Source organism: Arvicola amphibius, chromosome 8 (genome assembly GCF_903992535.2).
Source record: "Arvicola amphibius chromosome 8, mArvAmp1.2, whole genome shotgun sequence".
In the NCBI taxonomy this organism is placed as follows: domain Eukaryota; kingdom Metazoa; phylum Chordata; class Mammalia; order Rodentia; family Cricetidae; genus Arvicola; species Arvicola amphibius.
In genome coordinates this window covers 40771452-40786584 of record NC_052054.1, presented here as the reverse complement: position 1 = coordinate 40786584, position 15133 = coordinate 40771452, and the positions used below count along the sequence as shown (strand labels likewise).

The following is a 15133-nucleotide window of genomic DNA, read 5'->3' as shown; positions in this document are numbered from 1 at the left end:
GATGTAATTGGAGTTATTGCTTTCTTTTCTTTGTCAGTAGAAGGGGTGGTAAGTTTTGCAGCAATAGTGAGTCTTTCTAAGGAATAATATTTAACTTGTACAGAATCATAAAGTGAGAAATGAGGCCTTTTGTGTGCCATTCATAATCCTGCTATTGTAAAGTCTTGTTAACTTTTAGGATACTCTTTGTGGAGGCTCAAAAATGTGAACTGATTTTCACCTTGTCCGAAAGTCACAGAGTTTTAGCTTGTTTGAAGTTTTTAACATCAAGTGTAGCTACATACTCTGACCTAAGTTGTGGTCACTTGGTGTTTTGGACATTAAGATGGCCTCTACATTAAGACCCACTCCACCCTGACCAAGGTCAGAGAATTCAAGTATACTTCTGTTCCTTCTTTTGACCTAAGGAGTTGTCTTCAAGGTACTTGTTCTGGGGCGGGGATTCACTACCTAAACAATAGAATGCTTTTCTCATGAATTAATGGCTTGATGTCTCAAAATATTGAAGCAAATAATTGTTCTAGCTGTCCTATGTATCATGTTAGACCATTATTTTGCCTCCCCCCCGTTGTATTGGAGTATAAATGTGTATACAAAATTAAATGATATAGCTTTTCAATAATTAGTGGAACTCCCTTCCAGTACTAGCCTATGCTTCTGTTTTATTATTTTCACTCGCATCTTCATTCTCTCTACTTATTTTTCTAATCCCATGCCTCTAAACTGGCAAGTGGTATCTTTGTTGAAGTTAGTCTCTAACACTCTTCTGTTTTCTCTCTCTGTCCTGAATTCTACTTGTTTAATTTGTGGAACTAGTTTAGAGCTCCTAGAACATTTATAAGTTCACCAAAATGATATTATTTAGTATTTGTTTTATTCCCAACACATATTCTAGAAGTATGTAGGTTACCATTTTTCTCAATCAGAATATCTCTTATTTTAAAATGACAAATTATATATTTAATGTTCCCTTAGGAAAAATATTGCACTTTCTTGAGATGATAAATAAACCAAAACAATATTTATCTCACTCTATCTTTGTTAGTTTCTGCAGACAACTTAATCGATAACCACTGACCTCTAAACAATGGTGTTTCCTCCAGGCTGCAGGACATAGTAACCAAATTTAGTTCACAGTTTTTGACCTGTCATTGTACTGAATCAGACACACTGATCTCCACATAGGTTTTCCATGAAGCAAGCTTGGTGAGTCCGCTTTGCTGCCGACTTATTCTTTTATAATTTCATAGAGACACTTAATAAGAACAGAGAGAGGGCAAGGATAATGCATATTGTACAATGTGCATATCATGCATTCTGCCCCTTTCTGGCAATCCATAAAGTGTTCTTCAACTTGTGAAGAAATTATCACCAGCAACCACTTTATACAGACTGGTCACCTCAGCCAATTATTATCTCTATTTAGCATGGGTCTAATTTTTATTTATATAGAAGCTGAACTAGACTTTCTGTTAGAGGAAAGACGGAGAACTCATATATATCCAACACGTGCTGGATGAGATACCCTTAATAACTTCACTAAGTCATTGATAGAAAAGAGCTTAGGGATTTAAAGTAAGCTCTTGTTGTGATGACTGTCAGAGCTTTAGTTGGTTGGTGTGAACCTCACATGAGCTACAGTTAGTCAGATTAATGCTTCATTTGTGTCTAGAATGGAAATGTTTTCTATTTTCCTGTACAGGCTTTATTGTACATATTCCTTTTCTTTATTCTGCATAAATTACTCAAGCACCTATTTTCTCCAAAATGAACATGTGGTAAACAGGCCTAAAACATTTATAAGAAAAACCAGGAAATGTTTAAAAAAAAGAAGGTCTTCCTGAGAATGTATTTTACACAATGTATTAGTTATTTTTCTGCTGCTGAGAAAGAGCACCATGACCAAGGCACATATTAGAGAAAGAATTTATATGGATTTATAGTTTCCAGGGGGTTAAAAGTCCATGATGGCCAAATGCCGGGGCATTGTGGCTTGAGCAGGAAATTGAGACTTCAGTACTTGAACCAGAACACAAGCAGAAAAAAAAAGTAGAGATCGTGAGTCTTTAAATTCTCAATAATAAATTCTCAATAAATTAATACCCCCTCCTACAAAACAACACCTCCTATACCTAACCAAACAACCCTACCAACTGAGCTCAAATACTCAGACATCTGAACCTATGGGAGTGGATTTGAACCACCACACAGTGTACTAAACTTTAACTCCAAATTATCATCAGTTAAAATTATTTTTTTCTTGAATCTGTGTCTATACAACTACCTCTAAAATGGTGGTGATTCTCCATCCTAATATTGCTGTAAGTTTTCCATTATGACACACGTAAGCTTACACTTAGCCTCATAGTGAAGTAAGAAAACGGAATTTTCAAATTAAGTCTCTAATTTAGCTTGCATTTACTATGTGAAAAAAGACTATTACTGAGCCCTGTTTCATATTCCAATCAGGATATAAAATTAGCTGTTTTTCAAGATAAACATGAGTCAAAAACATGTATGAAATAAAGACACACAATTTTAGTTACCTCCCCCTAAAGTTATTTGAACCAAGACTACCACCACTGCCACAGTGTAAACCCCCTCCCCCAACTAAATCAACCAGGGAAATTAAGAAATCTGATGGCTAAGTAGCTCAGCAGTAGTATATTGCAATTCTGCAATAATGTGACTTTTACTTAGATAAATATAAATAATATTCTAAGGTGTTGAACCAAAAATAAGAAAAGCTACCAGTGAGCCTTATGGAAGATGGGAATTTTATTTTAATGAGGCCTTTTATGAATGATATTATTATTTTGAAGAGGTCTTATCTCTCTTCTTGATTTATCTATGTAATTTGTCTTTATATAATTACCCCCCATTCTTCATGAAGAAAATTATTTTGAATGACTTGGATAGAGTTAGGATCCAATCCCCACATTATACAGATACATGGGACGTACTGTAGGTCCACCTGTGATCCCAGTACAAGGTTGCCTGAGAGACTATATGCAAGGATGAGTGCAGGATATGCTCAGGAGCCAAGCAGATCTAGATCCAGATGGCAGCCCTGCTGCACATCAAGTACTTGTGAAATTGCATACCTTACTTGAATCTCATTCTAGGTCTTTACACTAATTTAAAGTGTCATTATGAATAATACATCTTGCACCTTGCAGGTGATATCTTAAGCTAAAGTTGGTGAGGATCAGATGATTTTCAGGTAACATTTTTTTTTAGTTATAAGGATAGATTGTTTCCTTTTTGAGAAATTTAAGAATTGAGAAAAGCAGCAATTTCTCAATCTGAGATGTATTTGATTGACTTTAGAAATTTAGCCTCTTTTTTTCTCTTGGTGCTCATGTTGTATATAAATAACTAAAATTTTAAATGTTTGTTTCCTGTGGTTAAATAGCCTCTCTATACTTCACAATGGATATAAAACAAAAGTTCTTTCAATTGGGAAGTCAGGAAAAAAAAAGAAAGATATTATTTCTTTTGGAGCAATTTAGCATTTAGTTCTTTGATGAAACAGTCCTGCCATAGCTGTAAAGGTGCTGTTTGTGAAGATAGTGTTGGCTTTGAATGTTGTGCAAAAGTTTGCTAAGGGGACAAGGACAAGAAGGAGATTTAGGTAAGGGGACTTTGAACAACTCAACTCAGAACTAGAGAGAGTTGGGAATACATAATGAATCCATTCCTGTGACTACAGGAAGGAATAAAATAAGGAAGATGAACTTGGGGAGGCAGGCCATGATCTGGATCACTGGGATAAAAGATTTCAATCTATGTCATTTGGCCAGTGCTCTCCAGACAGGACAGTTGGGGGTGGGGAAATGTCTTGATCACTTTTCTGTTTTGCAAAGATTTTCTGAGTAGAAGAAGAAATAGGGCAAAAGAATAAGAAACTGGATCTTGAGAACCCCCAAATTACCCCTAAGTTAATCAAGTTCATTTACAGAGTTGGAAGTGAAAGTTCAATTTAAGGCACTTTGCCAAATTTTCTCAGTGGATACTTAGTATTGAGTCCATATTACCTGTGTCTGGACATCAATACATCTCCGAAGTCTTGGGTTCCCAAGGATTCCTGTTGATTCTTGGCTTAAAAAAAGAAATATTAGGTGGTATCAGCTTAAAGTAACTCCAAATTCTCACATTTAAATACAGGTGAAAGGTCCATAATATGGAAGTTCCCTTCTAGTGAAAGAAGTCACAAATGACTGTCCTGTTTTTTGTACTTTGTCGCCACTCACCAGATTCATAATCTGTTCTCTGGTGAATAACCTCCTTGACTGCCTACTGACTCAGTTCTCTGAGGGAGGAAGTAAAGACAGTTTTTTTTTTTAGCACCCAGGAGATCTTTTAAAAATGCCAGGATACATTTACAAGGTGTTTAGTTTTGACACAAAGGGGGTTTTGTATGTTTTGTTCGTAAAGAATATCAAATATTTTCAAAATATAAAAGGCATCAAATGTTTTTGATCAACATAGTACATTTTCTTGACAAATATGGTCAATATTAGCTCTGCTTGAAAGAAGAATATATTTAAGCTTCTTTGGAGAGAAAAAAAGAAAATTGTCTTGCCACTTACAAAAAGTTAATTGATTAGTGTAGTCACGGAAACAGAAAGGTTCATTTAAAATCAATATAAGTTTTAATGAATGTGACCTATAGATGGAAAGCTCCTTCCTGGGAATCCCCTTAAAGCAAGAAAAGTTTGGAAATACCTGGAACTGATCAGTCTTTGAGTTTGGAGTGAAATGAGGATATACTTTTTGAATGTCTCTTATTTCTCTTGATCTATGAATTTCTTGGGTACTTCTCTAAGCAATTTATAAACATTTTAAAATGTGCTCTCCTCCCCCCAGCATTGTTTGCTGCCTCTCAGATATGCCTTTCTGCTATTTTCCTTGGTGCTATCCTGCTGTGTCTCTGTGGTTTTGCTTTCACAGTTGCCCTGGAATCCCCTAATTCCATTTGCATAATGCATCCAAGACAAGCTTGCCAGCAAAGGGGTTGGCTGTGACAAGGGGCTGAATAGGTCTTTGATTGCTACATAAAACACAGATGTAGGACCATTGTAAAGTACCTAACACGGTGCCAGCTACTCCAAGATTCCTTATTAAGTAGGACTTGAGAAAGAATAAAGAATATGTTGTCAATTCACTGGCTCTTTCATTTGACTCAAGGACCTTGCTAATGCGGAGAGCTCCGATAATTCATGCAGAAGGCAGAAAGTGCTGCCACTACACATTCTGATTCTGACTCTTTGGAAGGCCAGTTACACACGGGGAATCTTGCCAAAGTCATAGTACACGCTAACAACTTGGAACATACCTGTTGAAGGCGAATGAGTAAGGAGCTCCGTTAACTTCTGTGTAGCCTTAGTGTATTTAACCTTGCAAATCCTACCTGTTAATGTGGGTACTATGAAGCCATATGTGTGCATGCACATGTGTGGGGAAGCTAATCAAGAATAAGAAAAGAAATATTGATAGACTTAGGGTTTTATAGGAAACCTAGAGTCTGTTCTTTGTGGTGCTTGCTAGTGGTTTTCAGGCACACAGCATTTGGACAATAGCAGACACCTCTTGCTTGCAAACGACCTTTGAATTATAAGGCAGGATTGACTAGACGGTGTTGAAATGATACCTAGCTGGCAAAGGAACACACGGTCGCATGATCTGTATTCACTCAGACAGCCTGAGGGAGCAGCGTTTACTTCCACATTTTGTATGCACAGACAGAACTGTATTGAGAAACAGTGACGAGGGCAGTGTGGGAAAAAGAAGTCACATTTTTCTTACCACATGCATAGCTGTCTGAGCTAAGTATGCTTCCTTTCAGGAAGTTGTTACTGAGCCTGTAACAAAGTGAGTGAAAATACTGAAATCACTTGATTTTGTGGTGTGAGGATGTTTTGGCTGAGAGGTTTAATTCATAGAAGTAGGGCACCGCTTCCCTTAAAATCTGACATTAGGTGTATAAAAGTTATATATAAATTTAGTTCAGTGAGCTGGTCAAGACTTTGGTAATAGTATACACTAGTGTTTCATATATAGACTCACACATATGCAAATATGTATATAGGATCTACATTTTTACTAGATCAGACTGCTATTCATTTCCTTTGTTTAACAGCAAAGTGTGCTCAAAATACCTGGTTGTGAGGAACTAGGCGTTAAATTTAAAAAAATGCATAGATTTCTGTGCTGTAGAGTTATTTAACACACATTTTCCGACTCAAAAAGCAGTAGTAACTACCAATAAGACTTAATATGTGTTCTCTTTGAACTGCTGACAAAGGCTTATTATCATTTACCTTCAATTAGTTGAACCAATGAAACAACAAAAAGGAAAGAAAGAAATTACACCCATATTTTTGTTTGTGCCATTGAAATTTCAATGAATGAAAAGGAAACAATTATCTATCAAGCAAACTGAAGGATATAATGAAGTATTCTGAATTTCATTTCTTTAACTTGGTTTAGATGTATCTTCAACCAGAAGCTAGAGATGAATGAATATAGCTTTTCTCTCTTACTCATTACAGCAGCAACATAAATGCATCATGCATTCTCTCCTCTTAGCAGAACCTCATTTTAATCAGTATCTTCAAATCAAAGATGCAAAATGGTTAGGCTGGGGAGATGGCTCCGAGGGCAAAGTGCTTTCTCTCCTGAGTTTCAGCCTGAGGAACTGAATGGGAAGAATTCACAGAACCCACTTAAAAGCTGAATGGACAGCATGAACACTGCAATCCTAGCACCCTTCAGACACTGGAGGTATACAAGAGAGTCCCCAGTCAACTAGGTGAAAACAGCAGAGACACTGTCACAAACATGGTGTAAGACTGACACCCGAGGTTGTCCTCTACCTCCGCACTCTGTGGCTCCTGTGTGCCTGCATTCTCATCCATGAACACACAGAGATATGTATGCACATACGTACAATGCCAAACGTGAACATCTACTGAAACTTTTGTATATTTATTACTTGAGTGACATTGGGTCTATATAAAGGTAGTATATATTATACGTACACACTTAGCCTTCAAACTTATACTCAGCTCTCCTTTAGAATTTTTAATCCTGAGTACTTAATTAAAATCTTTTGCAATATCAATGGAAGTGTTATTTTGTTTTTCTTATTTTTAAAATTCTGCTATCGTACTATCTCATTGGTGAATAAAACTCTGATTCTATTCACTTAACATGGTTCTGGAAATGAAAATACTCTCCATCCCTCATTCTTGTGAGAGTCATCTCCCACCCTAATGTGCCTACTTTTCTTTTCTGCAACTGAAGAAGCCATAAAAAAGGCATAAGAGGAATGTCTCCTTGGAGTTTCCCAAGGAAATCTTTGATGTACAGCTAATAGTATGGCGTTTCTGTAGCCTGAAGTAGACTGCATTTGAAACCCCACAATCAAATGAGATGATAAAATGTGAGAAAGGTACTTAAGTGAATGCTGGCTTCTGTAACTGACAAGCCAGAGTATATACCTCATCTCAACCATCTCTTTCATGAATTCTGTAGGCATCTGCCATCAGCAGCTGGTGCTTCTCCTGACTCAGTGGCCTGACTTTCTTCCTCCTCATTGCCTGCCATCTTCTGCATGTGTTTCCCAGTGACTCTGTTCACTCTCATTCACTGACCTTGCCCATTGGCAAACCTGAAGGACCACTGTCAGAAATCCCACAAGCTGGGTTTGCAAGTAGTTCACATATTGCCTTTGGCATTCCCTTTGCTACAACTGAAGTAGTAAATGCTTACTGTTGCAAAGATAGAAGCAAAGCATCCCTGTGATGCCAGGGAGAAGAGGGATCCATGCTGACCAATGAAGTAACTTTGATTACTCTTCAATCAGCCTTTTAAGGAATGTTTTGCTTATTTTCCATGAAAGGAGGAGATAGAAATTAGACCATCTTTCAAGAAACTCCAGTTTCTACATTCAAATCCAACGGAATAAATGCATCATTCCTACAATCCATCCCATGTCCTGACTACCATTTTTTGCCTAACTTGCACAATTTGCAGGCAATCTCTACCTTCCTATATTAGTACAATATGTTTTTTCAATAGCTATGATATAATGAATTCTGCATTTCAAACATTACTTTGGTTCCACAAATGATAAGAATGTCCTAACATTTTTAATTTAAAAGGAAAAAAGTAAATCTTCTAAATTGTCTCCCCTATGCTCTAGTGCACATATATGTTAATGTGGGTGTGTGTACAATGGAGGTCAAAGGTTGATGGTGGTGTCTTTCTCCACTGCTCTCCACTTTATTCTTTGAGACAGGCTATTTGGTTAAATATGGAGCATATCAATTCTGGTAAGCCGGTTAGTCGATGAACTTTAAGGATGGGCCTGTTCCTACACTCTCAGAGCCAAAGTGTAATTTTCTTTTTAATGTAATTCTCTATTGATTCTTTGGGTATTTTGCAACATGTACTATAGTTCCACCCACCTTCCAGTCCCTCCACATCCTCCCCTTACTCCTGCATCATACCTCCCAAAATCCCTCCCCCCCTTAAAATCAAAAATTAAACACACTCGATTAAACCATGCCCAGGGTATGGGGAAGGATCATCTCTCCTGAGTGTGGGGGCCAGCTATTCCACGGGGAGCAGTGCTAGCTCTCCTACTGTAGTGTCCAATGAGGGGCAGGGTCAGTCATCTGAGAGATAGTGAGGGATGGGGTTGGCTCAGCACAGTCCTTGGATTTCAAAATGCATGGTTTCTATATCCCTCTTGTGGCAACATGGGCCATTGATATCATCAAAGACCTCAGGATCGGTTGACAATGAAGCCAGACATGATCCTCAGTGGTCCTACCACAGCCAGTGTATGTATTGATATTCATGTCCACAGTGACACCAAAGGCCGCATGAATGCCCACGATCTAGGTCAGGCCATGTTGGTGTCTGAGAACTGTGGCACCATGTGGCATTGCCGACTTGGGTTGCCTGCACTGCCACACTGAGCCATGGTGTTAATCAGGCCTGTGCTGCTGCCTAGGGCCATGTCTGGATTTATGTCCTAGCAACTACCAGGTTCTGGGTTGATGGATGTGGCTCCTACTGCTATACAGATGCTTAGGGTCTGTCTGGACCTGAGACCAGCCAACTAAGACATTGTTGGTGTTCAAGGTGTTCCTGGCTGCTACCAGAGCCATAATAGTCTGGGTTGTCTGTGTTGCCACTGAGGCCATGGTGACATCTGGGCCTGACCTGCAGCTGAGAGCTCAGGTTTTAAATGCCTGCCACCACAAAAGGGTTTTACACACCTTCTGGAGATCTAAACTCAGGTCCTCATTCTGGAGCAGCAGACACAACCATCTCCCTAGCTTCAGTCCTCTAAACGCTCAAGATGGTTTCTAGGAACGCTGTATACTCTGTTCTCTAGAGAACAGGAACCAATACAATGCAACAGATACAGTGAAAAAAGAATGCATATGGGAGGGCCTGGATCTTACAGACTGACAGAGTTGTTTTAGTTCTTCTCTGAAGGTTATGGAACTCAGAGATTCAGAAGCATCTGTGGTACAAGATTAATCTGAACCCAGACTGAAGGAAGTGAGATCTTAAACCACAATCTCAGGCAGAGTGAAGAAAGGAAAGAGGGCATGTGGGAGGAATTTCCTTTTTCTTTTATTCTGTCTTTTACACAGGCTTTCAGTGGATTGAATGAAGCCCACAGAATCTGGTTTATCATTCTAAATTTACATCATTACATCTTAGCCTTTCCTAAAGTTAGCACCACAGATACCCAGAGTACATTTAGATAAATTCCTGATACCTCTCAGTCCCTTTAAATTCACACATTATATCTCTTCTCTTCTTTGTTGAGACAAGGTCTCTCTATGTCTCTCTGGTTGTCCTGGAGCTCCATATGTAGACCAGGCTGCTTTAAACTCACAGAGATATTCATGCATCCACCTCCCCAATGGTGGGATTAAAGGTGTCTACCATGACTGACTTCTCTCAACTTGAATATGGGTGAGAATGAGAACACATTTTTTTTCTTGCTGTAGTATTTATCTAGACTGCAGTAGTTACTGTTTAAAAGTCCTATGTGTTGTTGATATACATTCTTTCTGACATATTGAAAGATGAGAGTGAGCTTTGTTTCCAACAGCTTATGAGTGTTTGCTCTGGGGTATGTGCTGCAGAATCATATCCGAGGAACTGCCTTGATGCTAGTCTGGGTCAAGAGTTTCTACCTAGTGTGCTTTACTACTCCTGTGCAATTGTCTCAGTTATTCTTTTCTGCTTTTTGGGGATGACATTCCCCAGTGTCTATTTTTGGTCTTAAATTTGCTACATAGCACAGGTTGGCCTTGAGCTCTTCTTTCTTCAGCTTTTACCCCAGGAGTGCTGGGACTGCCATCCCTCACTTTTATTCTTAAGGGGAGGAACCGGGAAAGATATGGTTACCTTTTCTTGGAACAGAAATGAGATACCTATAATTTTCCTCTCATGAAATTTATTCAAAATATCCAATGCATTAAAGTAATTTTACTTGTTTTGGTTATTTGTAAATTATTTTTAGTTTGTACCTTTGGCAGTCTTTTCTGTCATTTAAATTTCTGGATAGAGATAAAAATTATCATTTAAACATCAATTAAGAAGTCAACCCTTTACCTAGTTTATGATCACAAAATCACAGAAATGAAGGACAAGAGGCACTCTTTTTACCAGTTCTCCAAGACATGATTATTTTTCTGAATGACAATAGTAAGATGAGAGTGATGGTGGTGATGAAGATGCTAATGCTTTATGACATGCATGAAATTTTAGAGTATATTTCCTCATGGGGTGAAATATGCAATACACTTATTCCCCAAATTCAGAATTCCGAAGGACACACTAAAATAGATGACAAAGAAATCTGGGCGGATTGAACTCACACTCTACATCTGAGAATGTCATTTTCATTTGCAAATAGGCAGTGATTTAGGTAGATGGGATACTTTATTACCTAGCTTCATAATAAGATCTCAGAAAGATAAGTTTGGTAAACTCACAACCTTGCTCAGGAGAGTCAGTAAGAAGCTCATTAGCCACCATATAGAACCTTAGTGTGAATTCTCAGAACCCATGTGAAAATGCAGACATAATGCCTGGAAAGTCAGAGCTTAAGACATGGAGAAAGAAAGGTGCTGGGGCTCTCTGCTCAGCAAGTCTAGCCCACCAGTGAGCTTCAAATTTATAGACCTTGGATCAAAAAATAAGGTGGTATGGGCTTGAGTTATGACTCAAGGTGTAAAAGAACTCACTACTCACGAATGAGGATGTGAGTTAATATCTCTAGCACCCATGCAAAAGTGAGGCATGTCTATATATACCTATAATCTTAGTGCTGTGAGAGAAGGGATTAGGAGAGAGTGGAGACTCTCTTGTGCTTGCTGACCAGGAGCTTTGCCAAGATAATAACAAGTTCCATGTCAATGAGAGATGCTTGATAGAATAAGGAAGAGAGTTACAGAGAAATACACTCAACGACCTTCTCTGATTTGCAAAGATTTGTGTATATGCCTGATGTGGGATTCTCCTCTGTATGCTGTGAATACCATTGGTTAGTAAAGAAACTGGCTTGTCCTGAAATGGTAGAGTAGAGGTAGGAGTGGGAAACTAAAGTAAATGCTGGGGAAAAGGAGGTAGAGTCAGGGAGAAGCCATGGTGATGCCACCGGAGACAGACACGCTGGAACCTTGCTGGTAGGCCATGAGTCTCATGGTAAAATATAAAATAATGGAAATGGGTTAAATTAAGATGTAAAAGCTAGCCAATAATAGGCTAATAGACCAAGCAGTGGTTTAATTAATATAGTTTCTGTGTGGTTATTTCAGGAGTCTGGGCGGCCAGGAAACAAACAAGTAGCCCTCTACAACACATGCACATATATCTTCACACACATGTTCATGCATGCACATACATTAAGTCACACAATAAAGTGGAAAGGCATGCTGTTGAACTCTGGCTTCGACACACAAACAAGCACACACGTGTATCTCCTTCACACATGCACACACAGAAGCACTTTTCTGTATACAAACGCACACAGATATACACATAAGGAAATATAGACGAGAAGACAATAAGTGTTCCATTTTAAATATTCAACAAAATGAAATTAATGGGGTAAGGATAGTGAGTCCAATAAATATTAAATATCATGCCTAGTTTCTAACATGGATCAGTTTTCAGACTCCAATTTCATGAAGTAAAGAATGTAAATTTACACACAGAAGAACATTTATCCTAAGATAATTTTTCATTACTTTTTATTTCTTTTTTATTTTTGAGAGGATCTCATGTAACCTAGGCTGGCCACAAGCTTGTTCTATAGCCAAGAGTGGTTTCTGGTCCTCCTGTCTTCTTGTCCTCTGTGTTGGGACTGGAAGGTATACATAATCATATCCAGTTTATATGGTTTGGGGAATAAAACTTTTGGCCTTATACAGGCTAGACAGACACTTTACAAACTAATTTGTACCTCCATTTTCAGTTAGAGCCACAGCCATTTTTTTTGGATCAGAGCACATTGGAATAAGGGAGTTACATAGCCATTTCAAGGGCAATTGAACACAGGAACCAAGGTGCCATTCATATCTGGTGACATGAAATACCTTAAATAAAATGCTCTCTCTATATTGGAGTAGAATTTACAGGATGAAATGAAAGTTTACACATAGTATACCCTCTTGATTCACAGGCTCATATCAGGCTCATTCCACTCCTTTCTGGAAAAAAATGCATTGCGGGGAGGAAAATCTTTGAGACCAATAGTTTTAGTGAAAGCTGAGTTATGTATAACTTTTTTCTTTTCACAATTCCAGTGTAAAACAAACTCAACAGGACACTGGGGTTGCTCTTATGGAAGGTATGAGCTTGTTATATGAAGCAAGTGAAGGCACATAACATGAAGGGGTTGATATATGTAGGGTGTTGCTCAGACTTCTCTTTAGAATCCAGGGAGTTATTCTTCCAGGGACTAGATGCTGATGGGTTAATCTAGTGTCTTAGCTATTGTTTTATCGCTGTGAAGAGACACCATGACCCCAGCAACTTTTATAACAGAAAACATTGGGCCTGGCTCAGAACATTGGTTCAGAGGTTTAGTCCATTGTCATCACAGCAGGGAGCATGAAAGCAAGCCATCCGACATGGTGCTGGGGAGTTAGCTGAGAGTTCTACATCTGGATCTGCAGGCAGCAGGAAGAGACAGTGAGCAACTAGACCTGGCTTGAGTTTCTGAAGCCTCAAAGTCATACTCCCAAAAAGGCTATACTTCTGATTAGTACCATTCTCTATTGGTCTATGAGGGCCATTTTTATTCAAACTACCACACTTGGGTTTTGTTTTTGTTTTTATAAGTAACGTATAGAAGGAACTACTTTCTCAGAGCTTATTTCCCTAAGAGGTCTCCAAGCACAAGTAATCAGAGGACTGTATAAATACAAATACATTGTCTTCTTTCCTTTATTCTGAGCAGTGCTGCAGGAGCCCACACCAAAGCATTTCATGGGATAAGCCAAGGCCTTTGTTATAGCAGTTGGATGTCTCTTTCTACTTAGCTCTGCTTCCCTGGATTTTGATGAGATTTGGGCTATGGTAGATGTTCCTTTCATGTCAGGGATAATTCTTGATTGCAGAATTTATAAATAATATGGGAAATGTTACATATAGTGTTAAGTGGAATCTGACATATGCGCCATAAATTAATGTAAAACATTGCCATATTTATGTTGCTAATATATTCAATGAGGGAGAGGAAAAAATACATTGAAGTAGAAAAAGTGATGCACCCAAGTGGCAAAAGTAGGTTGAAATCTTATCTTTTCTGCTCTGTCTTTCCAGGCATCGCCATTTTGAAATATAGTATTTCTACTCATAAAGATACTTTCATCCAAAGAGTTGTGATGCACTGTACAAATAAAAAGTCATTTAACAAATAACCAAGCAATGTGCCATGTTTGAAAGATAGTTTCTATTTAAAAATAATTGCACAATTTGAAGAGTTAATGAATAAAATAAAGACAACTGCAGCTGTTCATCTTAGACAACTTTGCCATGCTTGGACAAGTCATTGTTAGCATCCTGATGGCTCATGTCTGGATTCATAGCCCCCAAAAAGGTTACATCAAGACCCAGGGAAACGTGATCAAGAGAAATCCAGATATATATTGGTGAAAAGAAAATCACACATCCTTTAGAAAGCTTGTTTTTGAAGCCACCAGACACATATAAAATGCCAAATATAGTGCTAATATTAAACTCAGCATATGCTAAGCAGTTTTTGGTTGGAGGAAGGAAGTTGAATTTAGTCCAGTAACCATCAGTAGCATGATTTAAAATATGATTTTTTGCAGTGACAGAATAATATAGCTATGAAAGAAATAAGTTAATATTGATAAAGATTATCTTCTTAAGACACACATGCTTTTACAGTATATGTTGTTATTGTTTATAAGTTGCAATCTTGTATTATTAAAATTATTTCATAGCACAAAAATGCATTTTGTAGATAGTTTTGTAGATAGGAATTACTTAAGAATGTTGCTTAAAATGCACTGATGAAAATGCTAAAAAGAGTTTATGAGGCCTTTTAAAATTGAGCTAAATCTCTAAATATAGCACAATGGCTATATGGAGAGATGAAGGATAAATATTTATTTGTTTATATGTATATTTAGTAATATTGGTTACAGAAGAAGAGGCCCCATGAATTTGCGATGAAGTGAGGGTAGGTAAGTAAGAGAGATAGGAAGAAAGAAAGAAATTATATATTTATATTTTAATTAAATAAAATTTATAGAATGTACTTTGAGCATAATGAGTCTTGGAAATCTCAGGTAAACTGTTGTTCTAAGAGGGTCAAAAAAGAGAAGGTGTAGAAATCTGATTGATGGAGAAAAATAGGACATGTTTTTGAATTTAAACAATATACTATCATGTGCAAATGGTCAGCCCTAGAAACATACTCACATGTAACACTATATGGACTAGATAGATTATATTTAAGAATATATATGTATATGCACACACAAACATACACATGCAATAGAAATTAATGAAAAAAGAGACCATGAATTTGAAGGAGAGTAGGGAGGGGTATTGGGTG

The 15133-nt window shown here is 37.8% G+C and overlaps 1 protein-coding gene across 1 annotated transcript in view; it reads left to right on the top strand.

Annotated features, from left to right (window-relative positions):
* Positions 1 to 15133, top strand: part of Clvs2 (clavesin 2) — a 75281-nt gene that overhangs the window by 18814 nt on the left and 41334 nt on the right. The gene's annotated exons all lie outside the window — the stretch shown is intronic.